We start from the raw sequence: 26,478 nt of genomic DNA on the forward strand, positions 1-26,478 counted from the left end.
ACAGCAAATAACCAGCAAGCAAAGAATGTTTCAAATAGCCACTGTTCCAGAAAGATGGAATTGCTGCCTAGGAAAAGGAAGTGCCTCAAATTGGGACTGCCCTTATCCGTGCAGGCCTGTGATTAGCTCCTGGAGGGCTCAGCAGTCCAGGCATAAACACAGAGAAATGGGATGGCTTGGTTAACCCAGAGTTGGGGTTTTTCAAGCAGGTAGGGAACACAATGGGAGTGAGGGAATCGGCTCTGGAAAGACATGTGATGGCTAATGATATGTAAGATGAATGAAAATGCTGAGGAGATCAAGTTCTCAGAGGCCAACCCAGGCTCTACTGCTGTGTTTCTCGGCGGTCTCTGAAGGGTCAATGTGTCTCTGGACAGACAAGAGGCTGAAACCCATACTGGGACCTCCATTCAGGTCGCTGGGGATCTCATGGGGATCTCTCTGGGTAGTGTTTGTTTGTTTTTGCCTGGCACACATCATTTTTTTGTTAGTAAACACCAACTCCTCTGTTCCACACAGATACCACTGGACTATAAATCACAAGGCCCACCTGGCCCTTGCTTGTACTGGTGGCCACATCACCTACGCCTATGTGTTCTGGAGACTGTGGTATGCTATTGACATGCTACCCTGTGCTCGTCCAAGGAATGAACAGATACCCTAACAAAATCCAATCAGAACTCTTCCATAGGATTTGAAATATGGACATGGCGAGGAGCACGGGTCTCTTTCTATTGGACTGTAAACCTAGGTTTACCAGGGTCCAACTTGGCAAGTAGAGAGAGTCTATCAGAAGCAGGAGGAAAACTGAAAGGCCAATATTCAAAACGACAGACAAGAAGAGCTGAAAGATATAGAGGAAAAGCCCCGACAGCCCCACCTGAGCCCCTTGCCCAGCCATGTGTGGCTCTATCTTTCGGACTTCCTGCTTTCATGAGGTAATAAATTCTCTTAGCTGGCCTTTACTGGATTTCACCTGGTTTTTACTGGGTTGCTGCCGCTTTTCACCAAAAAAGTGCTGAGTAGTAAAGGAGTCTAGACGTGGCAGAAATGCCAAGCTTGACCCTGGAATTGGTGGATCATTCAGAAATCCAAGCAGGTTTGGGCTAAACCTCCCTGGACTCTTCTAATCGCCTGAAGGATTCAGGCTGTTTCCCATCCTGAGGTTCCTCGCCTTTTCTACTTTCCTCAGTATTAGCTCAAGGCTCATTGTGATGCACAGGCCAGTGGTCACCTATGGTCACGCCCCTTTTCTCCTTGAAGCTGGTTCGGGCCAGTGTTGGAGCAGATTGTCAGTGAATGGTAACAACATACAGAATCACCGACTCATAGACTCTTCAGGACCCATACAACAGTAGTTTGAGGTGAGCTGGCAAAGCCCCTTAATTTTACAGATCGTAAACTGACACCAAGAGGGCCTAAGAGACTTGCCCATAGCTGCCTAATTATAAAACAGTGCAGGAGGCAAAGGAAAGGACATAATGTTGCTGAACTGTACTGAGTGCTTACCACAGGCCACACTCTGTGAGCTTTATGGAAGTTCCTTTGTCCTCCAAAACCCTTCTGCAACGTGGGTTTATGACTACCATTTTCCAGATGAGGACACTGAGGGTTATAGGTTTTCAGTAACTTGCCAGGGACAAGTTAATGGCTGGTCTGATCTCTCCGACCCAAGACTTCCCAGTCTCTTTTAAAAACTCCACAGGGTCAGCTCCCCATTGCAAAGATAGAACAAAAAAACTGAAGAAGAGTTATAATACAGCCTTACGTTGAAAATATCTCACCTCCTCTGGAATATATAGGAAGTTGGCCTTTCCCATGGTCTTTCCACCTCAAAATATTTCTAGTTGTGACCTTTGGGGAAAACCTTAGCACACAACGTGGCCTTAAAGAACAAAGTGTGTGACAAAAACTCCAGGCTTCCAAATAGCTTTTTCCAGAATCACAACAGAATGGGAAGAAAGGAAAATAGAAGACTCTTTCACTGTCAAAAGAAAATGTCGCTGACTTCGGCCAAAGCTGTTATTCCTGGAATGTCTAATTATTAAGTCAGAGGCTATTAGCGAGAAGTCAAGCACTTCATTCTCTTCATCCCTACAAGAAGCCCTTAGGAAGCTCAATTCAACAACAGAGGAAAAGCTTCTGAGGACTGTGCAAAATTCAGTTTTATTTGAAAGAAAATCCTGCCATCTCCTTGGCAAGAGCTGCATAGCATGCATAGTGTATAAAACAGTGTGACTCAAAGGGCCCCTGTTTCCTCCTGGGCCCCCCAGGCCTCCTCCTAGACCCGGGCCTTGCGGTGACAGGGATCACCATTCCTCTGACTCCAACAACCCTAGATTCTTAAATGTTGCCATTTCTAGGATTATTATTGATAGTTAGCGTTTATTGAGCACTGACCTCATGCTGTGTGTTATGCTAAGCACTGACATGCATTTTCCCCTTTAAATACCACAACAACTTTATAATCTCTATTTTGCAAATGAGGAAATGGAAGCTTGAAAAGGCAGAGTACCTTGCTTGGAAGTAAACCTCTGTTTTGTGCCTTCTGGTGAATCAGAAGGAAGCCGTTAGATTTAGGAGAAGAGAAGGGAAGGAAAAAAGCGGACCTTTTTAGCGCCTATTACATACCCAATACCATGCTAGGCACTTAGTTCTTGTCTCTCTCTTCCTCACAATAAGCATGGGTTATATAAGAGTTCGGGAAGAGAGAGATTAAGTTACCAGAGTGAAGCTCGTAGGTTGGTGAGTATTATTTAATCTGATACCTATTCAGATACCTAATTCTGATACTTATGCCAGATCCCTTCTGGCATACACAGGAAGCGTGCAATTGACTTAAATCCTGGCTCTGTGACGCAAGTGGTAGGATCTTGGGCAGGACCCTGAGCCCTGATAATCTCATTAAGTAAACTAAGTCCACGAAGATAACATGTGGGGATCCTTTCTACATCTAGTTTTACACATACACAATTCTCTCCTCTAGTTTCTGCAGCAGCTGGCTGGTACCTCTGAGTACCCTCAGCAATGCTCCTCAGTGGCTTCTATGGCACCTTGGGGGACTGGGGAGGGGTGATAAGACCACATTACTAGCTCCAGGGGACTACATATTTTGTAGGACACACATCTTGGAGTGGACTTGACACTACTGCTATTTAGTATATGTTGACTGCCGTTTTCAATCACAGGGACCAGAGATGTCTCTGCAAACTCCTGAATCCCTTGAGGTCATTTGACCTGCTGGTCACTTTTGGGTGACTTTAGCCTCTGTTATTCAGAAACCCTGGCCACAGGGTGCCTGAGTGACTCAGTTGGGTAAGCATCTGACTTTGGGTCTGGTCATGATCTCAGGGTCCTGGGATGGAGTCCCAGGTCATTGGGGAGTCTGTTTCTTCCTCTCCCTCTTCCTCTACCCCTACCCCTGCTAATGCTCTCTCTCTAATAAATAAACAATATTTTTTTAAAAAATAAAAAAAAGAAACCCTGCCCACAAACATACCCCCCTCTTTAAAATCCAAGCTACCAAAGCAAAGACCCCACTCAAATATCTGTTACAATTTTCCTTTGAAAAGATACCTCCTCCAGCAAACATGGATTAGAGTTTAGTTTTTGACATCTCATCTTCATCAAAAATTTGGGAAAATACATAAAGGAAGGCACACTCATACCCACTCCTGTGGCATTGAGGTGGTCCCAGAACCACAGATTTGCCTTTTCGACCCTCAAGCCAAGTAAACGTGGCCTATCACATATGACGTTCCTGTGATCGACACAAATGAGAGACCCACAGCACTGACTGAGGTAATCAACAGGGCACGTCGTCGTGTAGGGCATTTGCAGAAGGCCATTTCTCAGGGTGATGCTTGAGTCAATATCACCGTGTATGCCTACTGTTTGGAGAATTCAGACCCACATTACTCTTGAGCTAGGCATTTTAGCAATACCATAGAATGGAAGAATAAACATTCTCGAAAGATGGAAAAGAATATAACACAGTTCACTCACAAGACATACAGTTTCGCACTAGTTCTCAAAGGGTGGTTCTCTGACCAGAAGTATTAACATCACCTGGAAACTTGCCAGAAATATAAATTCTCAGGCCTCGGAATTTGCATGTCAGCACCATTCCGGCAGCCCAATTTCATGTCTTCCTACAAGAGGAATACCATGCTAACCAACAGAATCTATGTACTCACCAGGATGCACGTCTAGAAGCAGGGCCCTGCCAACAGAGCCCTGAAACAACCCTGGTGTCACAAGGCCAGAAGCTCCTGAACATCTGGTCAACCTCATACACGGGGAGGTGGGGCTGCAGAGAATCAGAGAACATCCTGAAGGGGATGTGCAGGTCAGACCTGGTGCAGGCTCAGAGCACCCTCCTCAGATGGCACTACAGGCCTTGACTAGAACTAAGCTCACTGGAGAGTCACTTAGGAGATTTTGAGGAAGAAATTTCAAAGCACAGAAGCCCTTGAGACTGTGCGAGCAGAGGAGAGAGGAGCAGTGGACGGCACAGGGAGCCCCGCTCGCCCAGGTCTTAGGACAGTAATGCTGTGGGCTCCTGCCTCCACAGACTGCCTCCACTTCCTGATTAGAACCAGCCTCTACTGCTGCTAGGCCAGTCTCTAACCTCCACAGAGCCCAGCCTCGTACTTTTCATGTAAGAAGAGCTTAGTAAAGTTTGTTGCTTGCTCCACACATAAATCTTACTGTTGTTTTTAACTAAAGGAAAAAGAATGCTATTCATGGTCTAAACTAACCACCTCCACAAAGTGTGGGAAGCTTGTCTGAGTCACAAAGCAATCACAGCAAGTCAGTAGCTCACCTGAGACCAGGGGATTACTAATCAGGTCTTTCTGACTCCAAACACTTGCTTCTCTCCACTCTGTCATGTTGCTTTGGGACTATCAGAAGATACAGAGAACAGATCCTGGTAACGTTGGATTAGGAACCCAAATCGGGTATAGGAGGAGTCAAAAAGTTCTCTGGTGAGAGTTTCTGAAACAAAAAGGTCAACAACCAAACTACAGCCACAGTGTTAGGTCTCCTCATTTAGACTGCAGTGGTTTCAGAACAAATTATTTGACATTTCTCCTACAGAAGATGGAGTCCAATTCCCCACCCCTGAATACAGGCTGGCTTTAGCAGATCATTTCTAATAGCTCAAATGTAGCAAAAGAGAGACTTGCTATCTTCCGAGGGCAGATTAGAGAGGGCAATACAGCTCCTTCCTGGTTCTATCTCTTTCTCATTCTCTCTCTTCATGTCTTGCAAGCCCTCTACCAACATCTGGCTACTCTGAAGAGATCACATAGAAATAGTGAGACATGGCCATGGCTCTGGTTGTCCCAGACCCCACCTGATTGAGTCTCCGCAGCATCCCAGACATGTGAGCCAGCAGCATTCAGATAATTCCACCCCTCTGCCTTCCATCCACCAAGGCCGACATCAAATGGATTAAGGACAGACTACTCCAGCCCAGCTCTGGCTAAATTACAGATTTAGAAGCAAAATGCTGTCATTGTGTTAAACCAAAATGCTGTTGTTGTTTTAAACCACTAAGTTTTTAATGGTTTGTTTATACAAGATTACATAACTAGAACACAGTGCAAACCACAGTGCAAACCAAAGGGGGTAAACGGTACCTGTGGAAAAGCAGAGGAAAAGTGGCAAGTGTTAGCACTTCGAGGGGGCTGTTTTCAACATCTATAAGTGACTTACTGTTTTTTTACCCAAGTAAAGGATATGGACAATTGTGCAAAAATCCTCCCTGCTAGAGATACAAAGAAGCCAATAAAGTAAGCAAGGCAAATGTTTAGTACTTATTGGACTTGTCTATGAAATTTGAATATTTTAGTCTAAATAAGATTTTCATATTCAGATCAAAATTACTGTGAAATCCGTTCAGGTTAGGTTTCCCGCAAAGACGTCTCTTTGGCTGGTATTTTGCAGATTTGGGGGTTGGAGGAAAACTTTACTTTGTGGTCTATTTAAGGATATCCGTGTTGATGTTCGCTTGTTCTACTCAGAGAATTCCTTGATTTTACAGTCTGGGGTATTTTCTGGTGTACCCAGGGCCCAAAATGTTGACTCTCACATGGCTTCTACTCTTCACCCAAATTTGTCCTGCTGATGCCCCTTTTAGAGGAGTGGCTCCCAATCTGGGTTTCCACCCTGAACTCTCCTGAATCATTCAACTGCTCTGCCCAGTTTTTTAAAAACCTCTCTCAGTGCTATGCCCATGCAAACCTCCTCGTCCCTGGCTGATGCAGAGCTCTGGGCCTCTGTCCTTGTTTACCAGGATCACGTTCCCGTCCCCACCCCCCTCATTTCTTTCGTGGGTCATGATAATCATCTCCTACCTGGTCTTCTTATTCCCAGGACTTCTTATGTAAAATCCAGGCACCATACTAGTGTCCAATACATCTTTCTAATTTTAGTATATGTGCTGCCGAAGCAAGCACCCAATACATCTTTCTAAAACAACAATTTCATCAAGCCACAAGGCCTCCGGAGTCAAGACCAAGCACTCAAGAGCACCAGGCTGTTTGTGCTCTAGCCATTGTCCTCTCAAACCCCATCACACACCCTTTCCTCTTTTCATAGCATTTTTTCCAATAATACCACCCTACATGTCGTTTCCTAAACACACCATATTGTTTTGGGCTCCTTCGTGTTTAGAAATACTGCTCTCTCTTTTCCCTATCCTTTTCCTGACACAACCACATGGGGAACTCCTGTTTATCCTCCAAATGCTCAAATGCTTGCACCTGTCTCCTCTTACAAGACGTCTTCCCTGATCCCTCCCTGAAGGGTTGCTCTCTCCTCGGCCCTGCACATGCTTCTATTGTTGTACAGGCCCCAGGGAACAGGTCCAGGTTTTTACACATCAGCCCTCCTACTAGAACGTGAGCTCCTTGGGAGAAACTGTCCTGCTCATCATTGTGCCTCAGAGCCTAGCACAGAGCTATCTGCACCAAAAGGACTCAATAAATGTGGTGATTTTTTTTTTTTCAATTAAGTAGGACAGAATAAAATGTACAACCATTTAGGGGTGGATTCCCAAACAATAGACCAAGTACCCTTGAAAAAAGAGCCTCTGGCAGCTAGCCAAGCACACCTAAACTTACGGAGTTTATATCACAGTACTAAAACTTCAACTTGATCAACAGCACTGTGGTGAGTAACTGAGCTGATTCGATCAGAGATGAGGGGCCTGGAGAACTGCATGAACATGAACCATTTCAAGAGTAAGTTTTGTTAGGGTAACAGCTCGTGTAATTCTGGTCGGAGTTAACAAGTCTTACGGACAGGATGAGCCAGAGAGTCATCGCTAACTTATCCTGAGCTCCAGTCTGATCTTTCCTTAGATTAATAGTTCTGAGATTAATCTGCACACTTTAATAAAAACATAAACACTTTGAATTGGATCCAAAGAACAGAAACTAATATTATTAAGATTTAGAAAATAGGAATGACAGGAAAACATTAAAGATGCTCAAGAATCAATTTCATTGGTAGGAATTAACCCTAAGAAATTAAGGATTTGCACAAAATATTTGCTATAATAGGGTTTGTCAGAACATTTTTTTAAATCATGAGAAAAAAAACTGGAAACAACCTAAGTGACCAAACTAGGAGATCAGATAACTAAATATCCATGCATTTGATAGCCAAAATATGGAAATATAAACGTGGGGTTATAGTCAATGATATAGTTATTGAAACAATTTGTTATAATATTTATAGTAAAATTTCATTTTACGAACTTACATACGAACAGAAAAATGTCCGAAAGAAAATGCAACAAAACAATGACAGTCATTATCTCTGCAAGTTTGAATTTAGATTTTTTTCATTTTGCTTATCTGTGTATTCTGTTTTCCAAAATCACTATGTGCTACTATATATTATTTTTTAAATTAAAGTAAAATGCTGGGATAAATTAGCTTGATTTCACACCAGATGTAACCAGACAACCTCTATAGACTTGGCTTCCCAGAAACATAAAAGAAACATATGGGTAAATTAAACATAAGGCCAAAGGTAGGCTGATAAAGACATGGAAATTCTACAATGCCAGGTTGAGTTTAATCCTTATTCTGTAAACAATATAAGACATTGAATTATTTTCTTCAGAGAATGACCTGAACAAAACTGTGATTTAGAAAATTATTTCATAGGTGGCATTGGACTTGGTGGCTAATTGGATTGGGTGGGCGGAGGGGAAAGCAGACACCAAGGCTTCCAACTATGAAAAGTCTGAAGCTTAAGACATGAGACAGACAATGATGGCTCGGACAAGTCTAAAGAAAGAGAAGGAAGAATTTGGAAATGCAAAAGGAAGGTGACACAATCAGGCAACGGCTACAATCCATTCCTGGAAAGCTGAAGTGGATCCTTCTCAGAAGAAAGAATTTTAAGGAAGGCGGGAGGAAAGAGAAGGAGTGAGGGAAGGAAGGAAGGTTTTTACTTACGGAGTTGACACAATTCTTACAAGTTTCAGGTTTCCTAGACCAGGATTAAATTTTAGAGGCCAGACTTAATAGAAGGTTAAGTTTGGAGAAAGATTAAACAGCGTCTCTGAAGAAAGACCTATTAAAGAATCAGAAAAAACTACACAGAAAGTAATTCTTTTAATCCTGAGCATCTAAAGCTGAAAAGACATTAAAGGATCACAAAACCTGAAAACAGAGCAAAGGAAATGAGAAGCATAATATTTTTTAAATCTCTTCACTGATATTTTAACATAATTCTTTTTTCTTTTTTTTCTTTTTTTTTTAATTTGACAGAGAGAGATCACAAGTAGATGGAGAGGCAGGCAGAGAGAGAGATAGAGGGAAGCAGGCTCCCTGCTGAGCAGAGAATTCTTGACTAATTTATCCTTTGCCTTTCCCAAAAAGCCAGCATGTTTTATCCCTTTAATGTATTCATAGCCATTTTTAATTTCATATAATAAACCAAGATAAGCAAGCTGTCTTAGCTCATTCCAAACTAGGTTTTAGTGAAAAATAACTGAATGGAATGCTGATGTGACTTCTCATTGACTTCATGATCTCCGCTTCAAGCTGGAAACTTGGTACAATGAAGCATCTTTCTGTATAATCACTAACCTCAAAGGGCATGTTATTAATTAAAGGATGTAAGACTAGCTTACATCCGGAGTATTTAGAAGACAGACAGGTGTTCAAGTAGAAGAGCCTGCCTGCTCATAAGAACACGGAGAGTGGACTCAATTGAGAAGTAGCTCCTTGGTGTTCTGTTGGAAAGCCATTTTACACTGATACCCTGTGAGCAAGTGACTTACCCACTACCCAACAAGCTAATGAGGACAGACTGATTTAAAACTTAATATAAGTCTGAATTCATTTCCTCTTTAATTTTTCCGGGAAGAGAGAAGCCTGCAGACCAATGCAGGTTTCTAAGCATGATTGTGAATACCACCCAGCTCCCTTTACACAAGCCAGACAGGTGTTTGGGGAAAATGGATCTAGACATCTGGATTTGAATAGAGGCATCTTCTTAAATGACAGCAATGGACCCACCCAAAATATGTCATCAAAGTGTTGGTCTCCAACTGAGATGTCAGAGAGAGGTATTACCCCCAAAGTACAGGGAGAAGAATTTTGAGAAACATTATTAAATACATTCTAGAAAGTCTGCGATGCTGGTCAGATTGGAGAACTTGTGGTGGTTCATATGATTCAGAAGCTACTTCTTACAGACAGAACCCCAGGGAGGACAGCAGGGTGGCTCTCAGCTTGGTAGAGTGAGGGGCACCATTACATAGACTCCAATGTTTTGTGCAAAGTTTTTTTAAGTATTTTTTAAAATTTTATTTCCAGCTTTATTGAGCTGTAATAGACAAGGAAAAGTTGTATCTATTTAAGCTGTGATGTTTTGATATACGACTACACTATAAAATAATTACCACAATCAAGCTAATTTACACACCTATCACTTCGCGTACTTACATTTATGTGTTGAGAACACTTAAGATCAATTCTCATCACACATTTCAATTACACAATACAGTATTGTTAACTAAAGTCACCACGCTGTACATTACATGCCCGGAACTTATTCATCCTGTATAACTGAACCTCGGTACCCTTCGAGCAACATTCTTCCCATGTCCCCCACCCCCACCCCCTGCCAACTTACATTTTAATCTCTGCTTCTAGGAGTTCAGCATTTGTAGATTCCACACATAAGTAATATTATGCAGTATCTGTCTTTTCATGAGCAAAAGCTTTTTAGCTGAGCCAGATCTCTCTAAGTTTCTGAACAAAACATCTCCCCTCATCCCTATAGCATATTTATAACTTTTGTATATTTTTATAAATTAAAAAGACTTTCTATCATGTTTGTGGACAATAATGCCATAAAATGATAATATCAACACATGCAAATGCTTATCATTCACAAAACACTTTCACAAAAACTCTGTGGTTGAGTATACAGATTAAATTATCCTATTTTACAAATGAGAAAACCGAGTCTCAGAGCCCACTAAACCTAAGATCCCATTCAGCCAGGGCTGCAATCCAATTCCTTTGACTTCAAATTCCCCGCTCTTTGCAATACACCAGACTGCCTGCCTTGCTGGGTGGGGATCCTATCATAACACGGAACCTCTCAGTTGTGGCCGGTACAGGCCTCCACTTGGAGGTTCACATAGGCAGATGGCAACAGGCTCTTAGAGCACTTATGTGACAGCAGGGAAGATCATGTTTGAAATATCTTTCCCTAAACATAGCTGCTGCAGTGTCAGGATTTATAATTTTCATCTTTGTAGGTCACGTACAGACTGACACACCAAGACAGTGTCATCCTTTGCTATTCCCTGGACATCAGGAAGGACTTGACTGCCACTTTTATCTCCTAAAGGAATCCAGTAGCCTTTTTTTTTAAAAAGATTCATTTATTTATTTGAGGGAGAGAGAGAGAGCATGAGTGGGTAGAGGGGAAGAAGGAGAGAATCTCAAGCAGACTTCCTGCTGAGCAGGGAGCCAGGTGGGGGGCTCCATCTCACCGGCCACACTCAAACTCAAGAGTTGGACGCTTAACCAACTGAGCTACCCAGGGACCCCTCTGGGAGCTTCCTCAAGGAGAAGACTAGAGTGGATCATTCTAGGAGTCCCACTCTAGTTATGGGCTAACATGCAATAATACAATAATAATTATTGTATATTGTTATAAATAATACAATTATTGCTTGGCAAGCAATGAGCCCTCAATAAAACCTAACAATGTTATTGAGTGCTTACAATATGCCAAACATAGAGACATCATTTCAATGTTATAATTGTCCCCATTTTATGGATGGTAGACTGAGTCTGCTGGAAGCTAGAGAACTACATTGAGGACACAGAGCCAGTAAATGACAGAGTCAGAATTCAAACCACAACTGTTTCACCCCAGGTCCTGGAATGCCATGATCAGGTTCAAAACAGGCTCTTTGTGTCATGATTTCTGATGGGCGGTCCTCCTTTAAGACCTGTTGAAAGGCACAGAATTCTGTACCTTCCCTGTGCTGCATCCTTTATAAACTTTATATCCTTTCTACAAACTGCAAATCTTTTCCACAATCTGCATCCCCACTCCTGCCTAGAAGCGTCCAATTTTGGTTTTCCTTCCATTCTTCAGGCCTAGAGAAATTGTGGAAGTCAGTTCATTTCTCAGGCCCATCCTCCTGAGCATCTGTTGGCTGGAGCTTCTCAGCAGCTCCTGTCTGAGGCCCCTAGCTCCCATGTGATGCCCACTCTCATTCATAGGTCCAGTAGACATAGCAGAGATGTGGCATTGATGCCTTTGAGGACACATCCTTAGGCTGGACCACCTACTTCTGAGCTCACCATCTGGGCTGGGTCTAAGCTTCCATCCACCTCCTTTAGGCCTGCAAGGTCCAGGGGCACTCAGAATACAGAGGCTAATCCTATAAGGTCTTATAAGTGTCTATGCATAGACTAACTAAAACAAGTACACCATCTTAGAATTTATGCCCAGAGTCCTCCCTTGGCTTGTGCTATGTGCTGATCAGTTCTCCATTTGATTTCACTTTCATTCCCCAGCCTTCTTCAATTCTGCTCTGTATTGCAGAGCAAGGGAGGCTGACCCTTGTGAACATTTCTCAGACTCCCTTCCTACTGATTCCTCTCCAGGTTCAGCCAACAAGAGCCTGGGATGGGGGGAAATGTTGGGACAAAAGAAAAGGAGAACCCAGGATGCCTCTCCCTCTCTGTTTTAGGCAACATCTCCAGCATTCTCATCTCCAGGACTCCAGCCTCTACCAGACAGTCCTTAACTCTTTATTTTCAGGCCCCATAAAGCAGGCCCCTAGCTTGGCTCCAGCCCCCACCAAGTAGCCCTGCTTCCTGGACTTCTGGACTTTCTCCATTTGCCATTTGAGCCTAAGGGCAGTATTGTTAACCTGTGGAATGCCTCACTGTCTACTATTTGGTCATACCCCTTTTCCAAAACCTTCATAACCACTTCCCCACACTAAATTCCCTCTACTGAAGTATCCAATGAGGACATTGTTTTCCTGGCTGGATGCTGACTGATCAATGAACTATCCCACTGGGCTGGGGGCAGAGTGGGAGAGGGGAGAGAGTATGAAGAGTAGAAATGCTGAGCAGCCCTTGTGAGTGAAGCAACTGGAGTGGCCTCAGGAGGGAAGCCTGGTGCCATAGGGAGCCATTGGCTCCAGCGTGGGACTCCAAGCTCATTTTGTGACCACCTCTGGCATCTATACATCTCTTCCACTTTGAGGAACTCAGCGAAGATACTTAGAGGTTCCAGATTCTCAACTGCCCCAGGTGAATGGGCAACATTTGGTCTGTCTGCCTCTTCAGGGTTATGGTCATTCCTGGTCTCCAAATCTGAGAGCAGGTTGAAAATGCATCCTGTGGTTTCCTCTTGCAGAATAGGAAAAATAGTTCCCTCTGTTAGGTTCAGTGACTGGGGAGCCTACTAATTCAACTGACAAAAGACAGATTAACAAGAGAAAAACAGTATTTTAACAAATACAGCACATATACATGCAGGGGAAACTCAGTGATGAGTAACTCAGAAAGATGGTTGGAACTTGGGCTTATATAGCATCTTAACAAAGAACAAGAAATTTGTAGAGAAGTAATGGGGCAAAGGAAAGGGGGTTCAGGCTTCTAGAAGAATACACTGTGAGAAGAGAAATATATGGAGAAGAGAGAAGGGTTAAGTCTGGAAGATTCGTTAGGTAGATTCCTCTCAGTGCCATCTCTGGACTGTTATGAGGCCAGAGTTATCTCTAGTGACTAAGAGTCTATTTATGATTTTAGGCAAATGGTAGACAGGGCATAGAACTTTTGGGATTTTTTTTTTTTTTTTAGCATCTTCTCTTTCTCAATTGTCTTCAGCTCAAAAGAATCCTTCTGCCAAAGTGGCATATTTGGGGTGGCATATTCTGATGCCCACATTCCTCCTATGGTCACCTGTTGCCTCAACTTCCTCTACTCCCCCCACTCCATTAACTGCAATGAAAGGGAAAATTGTCAGGATCCTTAAACTAGTACTTCATCTGGAAAACAATTAAGAGTCCCCACTGGTGTCTGTCACCTGTTCATTACATGTTCCACAGCCCCTTCTCCACTACCTTACAAAGAATTTCCCTAATGTCATCATTAATCAGACAACTTCATCTTGTCTCATCTAGGTGACAAGAATGCTACTGCACTTTCTACCACCCCAGTAATTTGCTTTAAATCAGCCCAAGAGAGACATTACAAAGAATGGATTTGGGTCTTAAATATGTAACCTCTTACAGATGGAGTTTGTTGTTTGTTTGTTTGTTTGTTTGTTTGTTTCAAAAAGAAAAAAAAAAGATTTTATTGGGGCCCCTGGGTGGCTTAGTCATTGAGCATCTGCCTTTGGCTCAGCTCATGGTCTCGGGGTCCTGGGATGGAGCCCCAGATCAGGCTTCCTGTATGGTGGGAAGTCTGCTTCTCCCTCTTCCACTCTCCCTGCTTGAGTTCCCTCTCTTGCTGTGTCTTTCTCTGTCAACTAAATAAATAAAATCTTTTAAAAAAATAAAATTTAAAAAGATTTTATTCATTTATTTTTTTATTTGTAAGAGAGACAAAGAAAACATGAGCAGGGGAAGGGCAGAAGGAGAGGGAGAAGCAGATATCCTGAGCAGGGTGCCCAATGGAGGGGCTCCATCCCAGGACCCTGAGATCATGACGTGAGCCAAAGGCAGATGCTTAACTGACTGAGCCACCTGGTGCCCTGCAGATGGAGTCTTAAAAGTTCCCCATAACTCTTAACCCATGTGTAGTCTGTCTCTGAGACATTTCATTCTTGCAGTATTTTCTTGTTATGTTCTACCCTCTGTGGACACCATCTCTGAGCACCCCACACCCAAGGAATCTTTGTTTTTTATTACCTGGTAGCATCCAGCACAAGCCACGCTGCTTGCCCAACTGTCAGTTCAAGGCTATCTGGCCAGGCTCCTAGTCCAGTCCACCAGATCCAGTGCTGCTTAAGCCAGCTGGCCAACTTTGCCATATCCCACGGGGGACTGACAGAATTCAGGGCACACATCTCCCCAAATGCTGGTCTCCTGACATCTCCCCCTGGAATTCTCTGAAGAAACCAGTCCCAGTCTGGCCCCTTACCCAGACAGGTGAAGTCCTCCACTTGCTGGCTGAAACACTGCCACAATCTTGCTGAAACTCTTGTCCTGAAACTACAGCTGTTTTCCTTTCCTCCCTCTCCTTTTGAAGGGTCTTCAGAACCCCTTTGTCACTCATGATGCATCCAGTGGTGTATTCAACACCCCCTCCTAAGAGTCTGGATACTGTCATGACCATTGCTTTTAATTCAGATGCAGCTGGACACCACAGCACAGTTCAACATTACTAACACTGGCCCAATCAAAAGTGATCAGGTCTTTTCTCCTTAAGGGGGTGACTATCTGCCAAGCCCCCTGAAAAGGGGCAATAAAGGAAAATTCCACATGGCAAAGTGACAGGGTAAAAATGCACGTTCATGAAGTTTCAATTTTATTCAAAGACTTGAAGACTTGACTTGTAGAAACAAGATGAGGCATCTGATAAAGTAATTGTATCAAAATTCATGTGGCTATTAAGAGTAGAAAAACACTCACATGTATTTTTTAGACAAAATGAGAGAATGCAAAAATATGTCAATGGCCTGCTTCAGGCTGGGTCCATCATTCCCTCAGCGGTGTGCATTCTTTCTTCTCCACCCATAGGGGTTCAGGGATGGAGGTAATAAGAACTCTCAGGGGGCCCCTGCCCTCTCTCACCCTGGAGGATTTTCTAGCCATGGACTTTCTCACACCTTAAGAAATATTACTGCACCAAAATTTATGGGAAAAAAAAGGCCTTGGATAAATGACTCAGAAAACCTCTCCCCCCAAAAGAACTTTTGCTTCTTTCTCTCTAAGAGGAAACAAAGAATTCCCAAGAGAAAACCACACAATGTGGATTTAGGGGAAAGGAGCCTCCTAGTTTTCTTCTAAAAAAGCAAAAAAAAAAAAAAAAAAAAAAAAGTTTAAGGTTCACAAATGGACCCAGCTGATCAAGAGGAGAGTACAGTTGGGGGTCTGCACTGCTGCCATTTTGAGCCAGTCCATTTTTTGCTGTGAGGGAGTGTTCTATGCTCTTTTGGATATTTTAATAGAGTCCCTGGACTCTCTACCCATCAGATCCCAGTAGCACTGGATATTCAGTTGTCATAATCAAAAATGTCTCCAGATACTGTGAATGTGCCCAGGGTTAAGAACCACTGAGTGAGACTAGGGAAAGTGCAACATTTTCTTTCTTAGTGTGTCCTCTGTGCTACATAAGTCACCACAGTTTCAGGGAGGCCATAGTAGATAGGGCAAAATCCAAGACGCAAGCATTTGGGCCCCTTGTTGGCCACCACCCTCAGGACTAACACTCCTGAACAGAGTACCAAAATGAAAAGTAAGGATTTAACCTAGGGTCACGAGGGCCAGGTATGGCCGGACAGGCTGGGCACTGCACAATTCCAGAAAGCGCCATTCACATAGACCATGATATGAATGGTGCTCCCTGCAGTTGTGCAGTGCAACAGCCCTGGATGTCACCATGCTTCAGCCATCTGTCTCCTGTAGATTCTTCTCTGGTAGAGAGAATCTGAGGAAAAAAAAGAATATGGGACGCCTGGGTGGCTCAGTTGGTTGGACGACTGCTTTCGGCTCAGGTCATGATCCTGGAGTCCCGGGATCGAGTCCCGCATCGGGCTCCCAGCTCCATAGGGAGTCTACTTCTCTCTCTGACCTTCTCCTTGTTAATGCTCTCTCTCTCAAGTAAATAAATAAAATATTTAAAAAAAAAAAAGAATAAAACTAGTACATCATATATATGGGTCAGGAAATCATGACTCACTGTCTCGGCTTTAAAATGGGATACCACTTCCAGATGGCATCACATCCTCAAAAATTAACAGAGAGCTTCAGGTCTAAAATATCTTGCAACAAAAATTTATTTTACATTTCTTTTTTGTTGTCGGGACTCAACTGGATTACTTGAAAACAGTAGAGAAAGAGTGCAGTCCAGTGGAGTAAGCCTGGGATTTCTCCTGAGACGATCTGGATTTGAATCGTGCTTCTACCATCTAACAACCCTGCACTGGCTTCCTTATGGTAATTTGGAAATGATGGTAATAATTCCTGCCCCATAGTGTTGTGAGGATTAACAAAGTAGTGAGACAATGAGTGTGTGTGCACCTTCTAAAGGGTAAAGCACAACACACAATACGAACGCTGATGTCACTTGATAGCTTGCCAGAGATTTGAGACTTTTTTTCAAAATGTCAGAGACACCTGTCTTCTAAAAGGTGTCTGTTTTTAACATGTTTGGGAATCCTCTCCTCTGCATAACTTTAATTATTGTTGTTCATATTTTATATCGCTGTATGCTTACAGGTCCTAAAGTTTCTCTCACTGATGGGGACTAAACAACAGACTGGTGGCTGGGGTATTTAGAGAAAAAGGCATTTCATAGAAGCTTTTTCAATGTTTGCCCAGAACAAAGTATAATTGCTTACACTATCCTAAGAATACTTTGTTTTTCTAATTATAAAAGCAATCTTTCATTTTGAAAGATTTTTAAAAATGAGGAAGACAATAACAAACCACCCTCCTAAAATTACCACCATTGGCACATTTCACCCATTCTTTTCTTTGTTATAAATGATACTATGTATTGTAGAGATTATACCAGATTATACTCTGGTATAATTTTTTTCCTATTATTTATTTCTATTCTATTATTTTTTTCTATATTATACAACAAAGTCTTTAAAAACCCTAGAAATGGGGCGCCTGGGTGGCTCAGTCGGTTGAGCGTCTGCCTTCGGCTCCGGTCATGATCCCAGAGTATGGGATCGAGCCCCATCAGGCTCTCTGCTCAGCGGGGAGCCTGCTTCCCTTCCTCTCTCTGCCTCTCTGCTACTTGTGATCTCTGTCTCTCTCTGTCAAAAAAAAAAAAAAAAAAAAAAAACCTAGAAATATTTTAATGGTTATATAATATTCCTATGAAGGAATGTTTCATAATTTGTGAACCATTATCCCACGATTTTGTTTTTCCTTCGTATCCATCCATTTTGTTAATTTCTAAATTCCTAGGAGACTCAAAGGGTCTGAATTTGAATTTGCTACCAGAAAGGTCCTGGTCTCAATTTGCTACCAGAAAAAAAAAACTATATTAATTTTCACACCTTTTAGCAATATGAGGATAGGCACTGTCTAGACTTCCCCAGCCAGCACATGTCACCCTTTTAATTTTCATATATTTCATATCTGGTCTTATTAGTCACTAAATATCTCCTCTTACTTCTATGCTCTGTTTGTTTACTTTTATGGTGTCTCAGAGTTCTTAATTGATATGTAGGAATTCTTTATATAGAAAGGTTATTAATCACTTATCTCTCATATTCAGGGAAAGAGCTTCCCACACTATTATTTTTTTTCTTCTGGTATTATATGCTTTTCTTAACATTAAAAAGTTTTAATTTTGATGTGATCAAAACCTTTGGCATTGTTCTTGTCATTTCTTCCATAACTTTTTTAAGTTTAGGAAAATATTTATGTTCATCTAAATGATCTTCAGTTTCTTCCTTTCTATAACCACCCAAAGTTCACATTGATTTATTGCACCAAATGGGAGGGGGAGAGAGTCCCAAAACAAAGAAGTAAATGGATAAATATATATATTTATATAAAATATTTTTAATATATTTGAATATATTCAACATATATGTATATATATGTTGTATATGTACATATATATAATATATAATGTATGTGTGTGTACTTATTTATTTATTTATTCAAATACTTGGCTTTCAGTATAAAAATGGGCATTTCAAATCCAAAATAGAAACAGCATTCTTGAAGACAAAGTGGTTTTGATTTTTCAAGAGCTTTTCATTTCAAGAGGTAAAAAAGCCTGGAAGACCTAGAGCACAGATTTTAAACGAGGAACCAGAGAGCACAGAAGAAAGAAAGATACTGTTATGCTGAAAATAAATAAATGAAAAAAAAAAAAAAAGAGTGAATGAACGCAAAAAAAAAAAAAAAAAGAAAAGAAAAAAGACGGAAGATTGTATATTCATCATGATGGTGTAATCACACAGTGCATAGTTCCAAAATAAAATAATCCTTTGTACAGGAAAAAAAAAAAAAAGAAAGAAAGAGAGGGGGGGAGGGAGGGAAGAAAGAAAAGAAAGAGAGAAAAAGAAAGAAAGACATAAGAATCTCGTCCTGACCCTGACGGGAGGAGCCCGAGCCAAACAAGAGCACCAGGACCGAATCCCAGCTGACTCTGTGAAGGGCTTTAACTTTCAAGTTCAGCAGTTAAGTGAGCAGTGGCTTAAGTGAGCAGTGAGCGCCCAGACCACCTGCAGCAGCCACGTCAATGGCAGCATCTTCGGTTTAAGAACAGAGTCCTCCACGAGGGCCTGGGGGAGCGGTAGAGAGATCCGGGGTGCTTTCTGGAGCCACCCACCCCACCCCCACCCCCACCCCGGGGAGACTTGGGAAAAGTAAGGGAGAAGGGAAGGTGAGTGCAGCTGGGGCAGCAGGCAGCAGAGGGAGGGGGGCGGTGAGCAGGGTCTGTGAGACCTGGGAGCGGAGCCGGGAGCCAGGGGCAGCGAGGCCGCCCCAAGTCAGGAGGCAGCAGGAGGGAGCGAACTCCTCAGCCAAGGACGCCTGAGCAGACGCAGGGGACAGTTGACAAACTTCACCTTGGTAGGGCCAGCAGAAAGGCTTCACTGAGATGGTGTAAGGCGGTGCCTGACAGCGCGCGGTGTAGACAAAGGCAGAGGAAAGAGAATTCCGAAGAGATGGAGTTCACAGGGAAGTGACTGCTTACCTACACTTAGCCAGGTTAAGTTGAACATTCTTGGAGGAAAATAGGGGCTTCGTGGGCCATATTAATATTATAATGTCAATATTATGGTGTAATTCTATAAGCATATAGATAAATATTCATGTAAGATATAAAATATGTAATTAACATACATTGCACCTTTCCCACTGATTGGGCCACCGCCTTCGTCCTAGGTTAAAGACATCCACATATATTACAAGGACTGACGTCTGTTTCTGAACAGTTTGGTTCCAGTTATCTGCCCGCTAGTCCGAGGTGATAGTTAACAGATTTAGGCACAGAAAGCTCATGGCCTACGTAATCCGGCAGCTTTCATTTGGATTGTACGAAGATCCCGTGTGTTCCTGCAGTCCTCTCCTAGAAGCTGCTTCTCCTTAAATCTACCCGTCCCTTAGATACTCTTCACTAACGAATCACATCATCTGCGGGTTCCTCGGCGTATCTATGAATTGAGAATGCTCAGATGTGCTAAGATCAGCTCTTACCGATCACCAGAGTCAACTCTGTGCATGTCCTCCTCGCGCCAAATTCAGTGACCTCATATTACTGCCTTCAAAGTGGCCACAGAAATCAGCAAATGCTAGGATTATGGACCTTCGTTTTCAGAGAGCCGGCTGACCAGCACACCACAGACAAAAGAGTCTCCCTCTAGGCCCGAGACTCTTCAACATGATGAACTATAATACAACAAATACATCAAAAGTCTAGAATGGGTGAAACCATGATGTGGACACTAGTTTTACTGCATCGACACCCAAATAAACCTGTAATTTGAAAATGTGCAACCTAAGAATTCCTTCTATCGGCCTTTTTTCCCTTTCTCTCCTCGTTAGATAGGATTCTTGGACATGACTAAAATAGAAATGATCTGCATTAAAATCAGGTAGAAAAGAAAGACACAACTTTGACCTAGAAGAATGTGACACTTTGGATTGTGAAAGGAGAATAAATAACATTTTCTGGGAGCAGCCTCTGTCCCAGGAGGTCTTAGGTGATTAAATATAACTGCTCGAACAAATAGTCCCTCTCCTCTGGGGAGAACTGGTTCTTGTTCTGCTACTCCCAGGACAAACCGCGTAAATCCAATTAGTCAAATAGCCTGCACCAGATTAAAACCTTCTTCAGCCTCCTCTGGAAAAGCCTAGTCTCGCCTGTGCTAAAATCACCCAGGACAGCCTTACCTATTTGGAGCACGACGGCAACCAAAGGAAGCCCCAAGCCACAGCTCTTCTGCTGGAAGGGCTCCACTGGGCCCGGCTCTCTGTCTGTTCAGTTTCCAGTACTCCTTACTCATAACAGCTCTCTGTTGAGGCACTTCCTTCAACTAGCCCCCCTTCAGCCGGTCTCTTTTGGACTCTGGATGTTCCTCAGATGAGCTCTAAAGTCATGGATTAGTAGGCCCAGAAAGGGTCTCGGGTATATATATATATATATATATATATATATATATATATATATATATATATATATATATATTTTTTTTTTTCTTTAAGGATTTAATTTATTAATCTGACAGAGAGAGCACAGCAGGGGGAGCAGCAGGTAGAGGAAGAGGGAGAAGCAGACTCCCTGCTGAGCAGGGAGACCAGATGCAGGGCTCGAATCCAGGACCCTGGGCTCATGACCTGAGCTGAAGGCAGGTGCCTAACCGACTGAACCACTCAGGCATATTTTCCTCCAATCTTTCTTTTAGAGGTGAGGCCCTGAGAAAGACAGTCACTTGCCCAAAGTGACAACAGAGCCTGGACCAGGGCAGAACTAGAACTCAGGCCTGCCAAGTCTCAGCCTCCTCTCTGCTTTCCTCTCTTCCGCTGTCTCCCCTGGAGAGGGGAGGAAAAGGGGCACCCTTGGGGAGAAAGGAGACAGCAGCTTCATTACCTATCCACTAGAACAGCCACAGTTTCAGGAATCCCTATATCCACGAGAAGTCAAGTTCCCCTCCAGGTGTTCAACTAACGGATGGAGATTTCACCGAATTTAATTTGTGATGCAACTCTTTTTTTAATTAATTGGGTCATTTTAAAAAATCTTTTCTTGTTTGTGTTTGTTTTTGTTTTTGTTTTGTTAGAGAGAGAGAATACACCCACAGAGGTAGAGGGGGAGGTGCAGAAGGAAAGAAAAAATCTTAAGCAAGCTCCATGCCCAGCCCTGAGCCCAACTCAGGGCTCTATCTCACCACCAAGAGATCATGACCCAAGTCAAAATCAAATTGGATGCTTAATCGACTGAGACACCCTGGTGCCCCTAAAATCTTTCTGAGGCATCCCCTAAATAATAACTGAGTTACAAAGCCACAAAGAAGACAAAATTTTTTCAAAAAAGTCCTGGTGTCCTCCTTTTAGACATAATTCAAGGACAAGTAAATAAAAAACCTTACTTCATTCACCTAATTGGATAAATCTCCCAATAGATCTTTCCATGACGCCAGTAACAGAAAACAGAATCTTCCATTTAATATTTCAATGTGAAAATATTTTCTAAACAATACAGACCTTAAGAAATCATTTTAGCTTCAATCTAGCTTTAAAAAGAAAAAAAATGTTACATTACTTCATGGTTTTGCAATTCCTTTAGAACACAGTCATAAATTAGAATAGATTTTCATGGGTAGCAATACAAACCTTTTAAAGGAAGAATAGTGGGCCTATGTGTTCATTCCCTTACTACCTCACTTGCATGGGGATGATTCCCATTGTCTGCCTGTCATAAGCTACTTCATTTTTATATCACATATAGAATTGCCAAATTATAAGGCTAAACAACATGTGCATCCAAAGTCCTAGAGCCTGGCTCCCTCACCTTGCAGATGAGAGAATTGAGACACAGGGAGGTCCTCAGGCACACCCAAGGTCAAAGAGCTAATTAGCCTTAGAGCCAGAAATAGAACCCACATCTCCTGACTCCCCAGAATGTATGCTGTTAATCAGTTTCGCAGTTTATAAAGCCTCTTCTATTATCAGTTTCCATTAGACATATGAAAATTATAATGGCATTATTTTTTTAATAGATTTTAATTATTTGTCAGAGAGAGAGAGCACAACCAGGGGGAGCAGCAGGCAGAGGGAGAAGCAGGCTCTCTATTGAGCAAGGAGTCCCGATGTGGGGCTCCATCCCAGGCCTCTGGGATCATGACCCTAGCTGAAGGCAGAAGCGTAACAGACTCAGCTACCCAGGCATCCCTAATGGTATTATTTCTAACAAATGTTTTCTCCTTATACTTACACATTCAATGTATGTATGTGTAACATCATCATATATATAGTTTGTCAATTACTGTCCTCATGGGATCCTTAAAATATCACAATTATTATAGGGGAGGGGGGAAAGAGTCCAGGTGTAAGACTCAGATGGGATGCAGTATTCAAGCCCCAATTCTGTTATGTATAAGATAGTAAAGTTGGTTAAGTTGTTTGATCTACTTAAGTCTTTGAGCCTCAATGTCCTCATCTAAAAATGGAACCATTAATGCCTACTTTAGTAACATGAATGCAAAGCCCCTAAGGTAGTGTCTAGATTTGGAGGCACTGAGGAGAGAATTTCTTTTGACGTTAGAAATCTACCATATTTCTGGGCTGTCTAAATTTATTAACTCATTCATTCATAAAATATTTATTAGGCTCCTTCTATAACCGAACATTGTTCTAGATGCTGGAGATACAGCAGTGAACCAGATGGACAATACCCTGGGGGCATCACGGGGACGCACAATGAAGCTGATTTCACATGTGTTAGAAAAAGTACAAAATGGACTCAGCTCCTACTAAGGGAATCACTGCGGTTGCTGGGACTATGCTCTCCGAATCAGCAAGCAGGAAGCAAGTCCTTCTTCCAACTCTGGCCTCCAGGCTCCCTCTAGTGCCCCCTACCGACAGAGTCTTGACGAGCGCGGCTAGCAAAGCAAAAACAGAGTTTGCAGTCCCAGTCCCAGCATCACAAACCAAAGCATCAGGGGTAGGTTTGGATCTCAAAGACAGTATTTTAATGGCTAACACAGATACATCCTAAGGAAGCTGATCATTTGTCTTCCTTTAATCACAGGGTAAAGTGCCTGGGCCTCGGTCTTTCTTCACATATTTGAAAAGAACACTTGGTGTCTACCACTTAGAATTCTGAAACTTTGCTTATGAAACCAGTTACTCAAAACAGTGCACACTTGTATAATTTCTTTTATTTCTTCCAAGAAAACATCTCAGTAGGAGTTCATTTATTTCTAAGTATTTTAATATTGCAATAAGTCTAATCAAATGACATGTGGAAAAGAGGGGAGGAAAATGAAGGATTCAGAAGGTAAGAGAGACCTACAGAGAAAGAACTGGAAAAGCAGTTTGGTTAAAACGACAGCCAAGAAAAACTTTGGCAGGAGACTGAAATCCTTATGGAGAATTATGGAAAATTTTTCTTAAGTTTTACCAAGTGGTGCAAACACTAGTCTAATCCATCCCCCTACAAAATCTACAGTAAAATTTGTATCCCTCACAAGTGTTTGTGAACTTGGGCTTTTGTAGTAGTAGTAGTAATATATACATTGGCACAAAAGGCAAAAAGGACACAAGAATACATTGTAATAATTATGTCTTCCTTACATTCCTATCTCCCAATTGATAAAGAATAAATATAATGGCAGACATATTGTGATGGGGCACATTTTCAGACAACAAAATCTATCTAATTAACACAAGGAGAATCATTCTAGATATTTTGTGCTGTACCAGATCCACTAGGAGGGTGAACAAAAATGGATCCTAGTCTGAGTGTCCAGGAACACCTCCCAAAGCTTCAGTATAGAATCCGGCCCACCAATGGAGCAGCTGCCTCACAGAATCAGAAAGTCACAAACTGCTTAATGATCTGCATTGGTCACAACCTACACCAGATTGTGGTGGCCTGACCCTGCCCCCTCTGCTATAATTGCTGGAGAAAAACCAGATGTGCCCTCCTCTGGGCTCATGAGCAGAGGTGGTGAAGAGTAGCCTCCAAGAAACGTACTCCCCTTTCACTTCTAAATAGTACATTTCAAGTAGACCTGCAACTGCAAGGAAATCTGTGCAATGTAGCCTTTGACCCACTTTTGGAAAAGACTGGAATGGAAGTTGAGTCGAGCCTCTCCACAGGACTGCCACAGTAGAATTCCTGTACATGATAGCAAAACATATGGAAGTCTCTAGAAATAAAAATCATATGGTACTAGCAAAATTTTAGAAAAGTGGGGCAAAAGACAAAAACCAGAATCCAAAAGAACCATTGACTGATTCATTGAATCATTGAATCATTGAGCCAGAATCATTGATATGTGAACATTTGCTGAAATGAACATATTTAAAGATAAATACAGCATTTCAAAGTGGTGGAGAAAATGTAAGCTACTCAGTTAACTGGGTGTTAGAACAGCTGGTTAGCCATTTACACAACTATAAAGCTACATCCTTCAGACACCACACAGAAAGAAAAAATTCAGATGCCTTGAGGAGCTAAATGTTAAAGAGTATAACTATAAAAGTGTAAGAATCAATTATAAAATAATATCTGTATTGTCTTGGAATGGAAAAGTCTTCTTAAGCGCACTACAAACTCAGAAATCATAAAAGGGAAAAAAGCTTGACACATTTTGACTCCCTTACATTTAAAACTTCTATATCCCAAAGCCCACTATATTAAATTAAGACAAGCAACATCCTGGGAGAAAATAATTGCAATGTACCAGAATGTGTCAGAAGTACATACGAATCAGAGAAGCTAAACAACTGAAGGAAAAATTTACCAAAGATATATGCAGGCACTCCTCAAAAAAACACAAATAGTCAAATATATTAAAAGACATTCAACTTCACTAGTAAGCAGGGAATGCAAATTTTAAAAGTGATACACTATGTCTTTCTATACAGTGACACTAATTCAAAGGATTAAAAATATTCATACCAAGAATGTTTATTCTTACTACTCTATTGAACATTATTCTGGAGGGTCAAGCCTGTGTGAAACAGCAAAAATGATAAAACAAAAGAAGATTGGAAATGAGTAAATAAAACTGTCTACAAGGCAAGTCCCAAATCCTAATAGAATTGTAAGTGGGTTTAGCAAAGCTGCAAAATACAAGGTCAGTATGCAAAAGTAAACTGCATCTCTGTAAGTTAGCAAAGAAAAATTAAAAATTGAAATCTTAAATAAAAGGTTGCAATTTAAAATAACATCCAAAATCATAAAATACTCAAGGATAAGTCTACCGATACATGTCTGCAATTTGTATGCTAAAGCTACAAAACGATGATGAGAGAGATTTAAAAGAAACCTAAATAAATAATTAGATGTACTGTTTTCATAGATGGGAAGACTTGATATTGTCTAGCTATTAATTCTTCCCAATATGATCTATCAATTCAATGCAATCCCAGTAAAAATTTCAGTCTACCTTTTGTGGAAATTGACTAGTTGACTCTTTATATTTATATAGAAAAACAAAGGACTCAGAATAGTCAAAATAATTTTAGAGAAACAAAGTTGGAGGATTCACACGACCTGATTACAAGACATTCTACAAAACTATGAGAATCAAGAGAGTATGGTATTGGCATAACAAAGGACATACAGATTAAGAGAACAGAATGAATTCCTGAAATAAACTTACACATAATGGCCAATTTTTTTTTTGACAAAGGTACCAGAGTAATACAATGGAGAAAAGATAGTCTTTTCAATAAATGGTGCTGGAACAAGTGGTTCTCCATGTGCAAAAATATAAACCTTAACCATATACAAAAAATTAACTCAAAAAAAAAAAAAAAAATTAACTCAAAAGGAATCATGCATCTAAATACAAAACCTAAAACCATAAAATTTCTATAAGAAAACATAGAGGGGTGCCTAAGTGGCTCAGCGGGTTAAGCCTCTGTCTTCGGCTCAGGTCATGATCTCAGGTCCTAGGATTAAGCCCCACATCGGGCTCTCTGCTCAGCGGAGTCTGCTTGCCCCCTCTCTCTCTCTACCTGCCTGTCTGCCTACTTGTGATCTCTGTCTATCAAATAAATAAATATTTTTTAAAAAGAAAAGAAAACACAGA

At 41.7% G+C, this 26,478-nt stretch overlaps 1 long non-coding RNA gene across 1 annotated transcript; it reads left to right on the forward strand.

The window, feature by feature from the left end:
• Positions 1 to 1,301: 1,301 nt before the first annotated feature.
• LOC131825890 (uncharacterized) lies at positions 1,302 to 19,671 on the forward strand. The gene is made up of 3 exons (XR_009351356.1): positions 1,302 to 1,364; positions 16,569 to 16,675; positions 19,598 to 19,671. It is a non-coding gene; the product is annotated as an uncharacterized LOC131825890 (long non-coding RNA).
• Positions 19,672 to 26,478: the final 6,807 nt, after the last annotated feature.

Source organism: Mustela lutreola, chromosome 2 (assembly GCF_030435805.1).
Source record: "Mustela lutreola isolate mMusLut2 chromosome 2, mMusLut2.pri, whole genome shotgun sequence".
In the NCBI taxonomy this organism is placed as follows: domain Eukaryota; kingdom Metazoa; phylum Chordata; class Mammalia; order Carnivora; family Mustelidae; genus Mustela; species Mustela lutreola.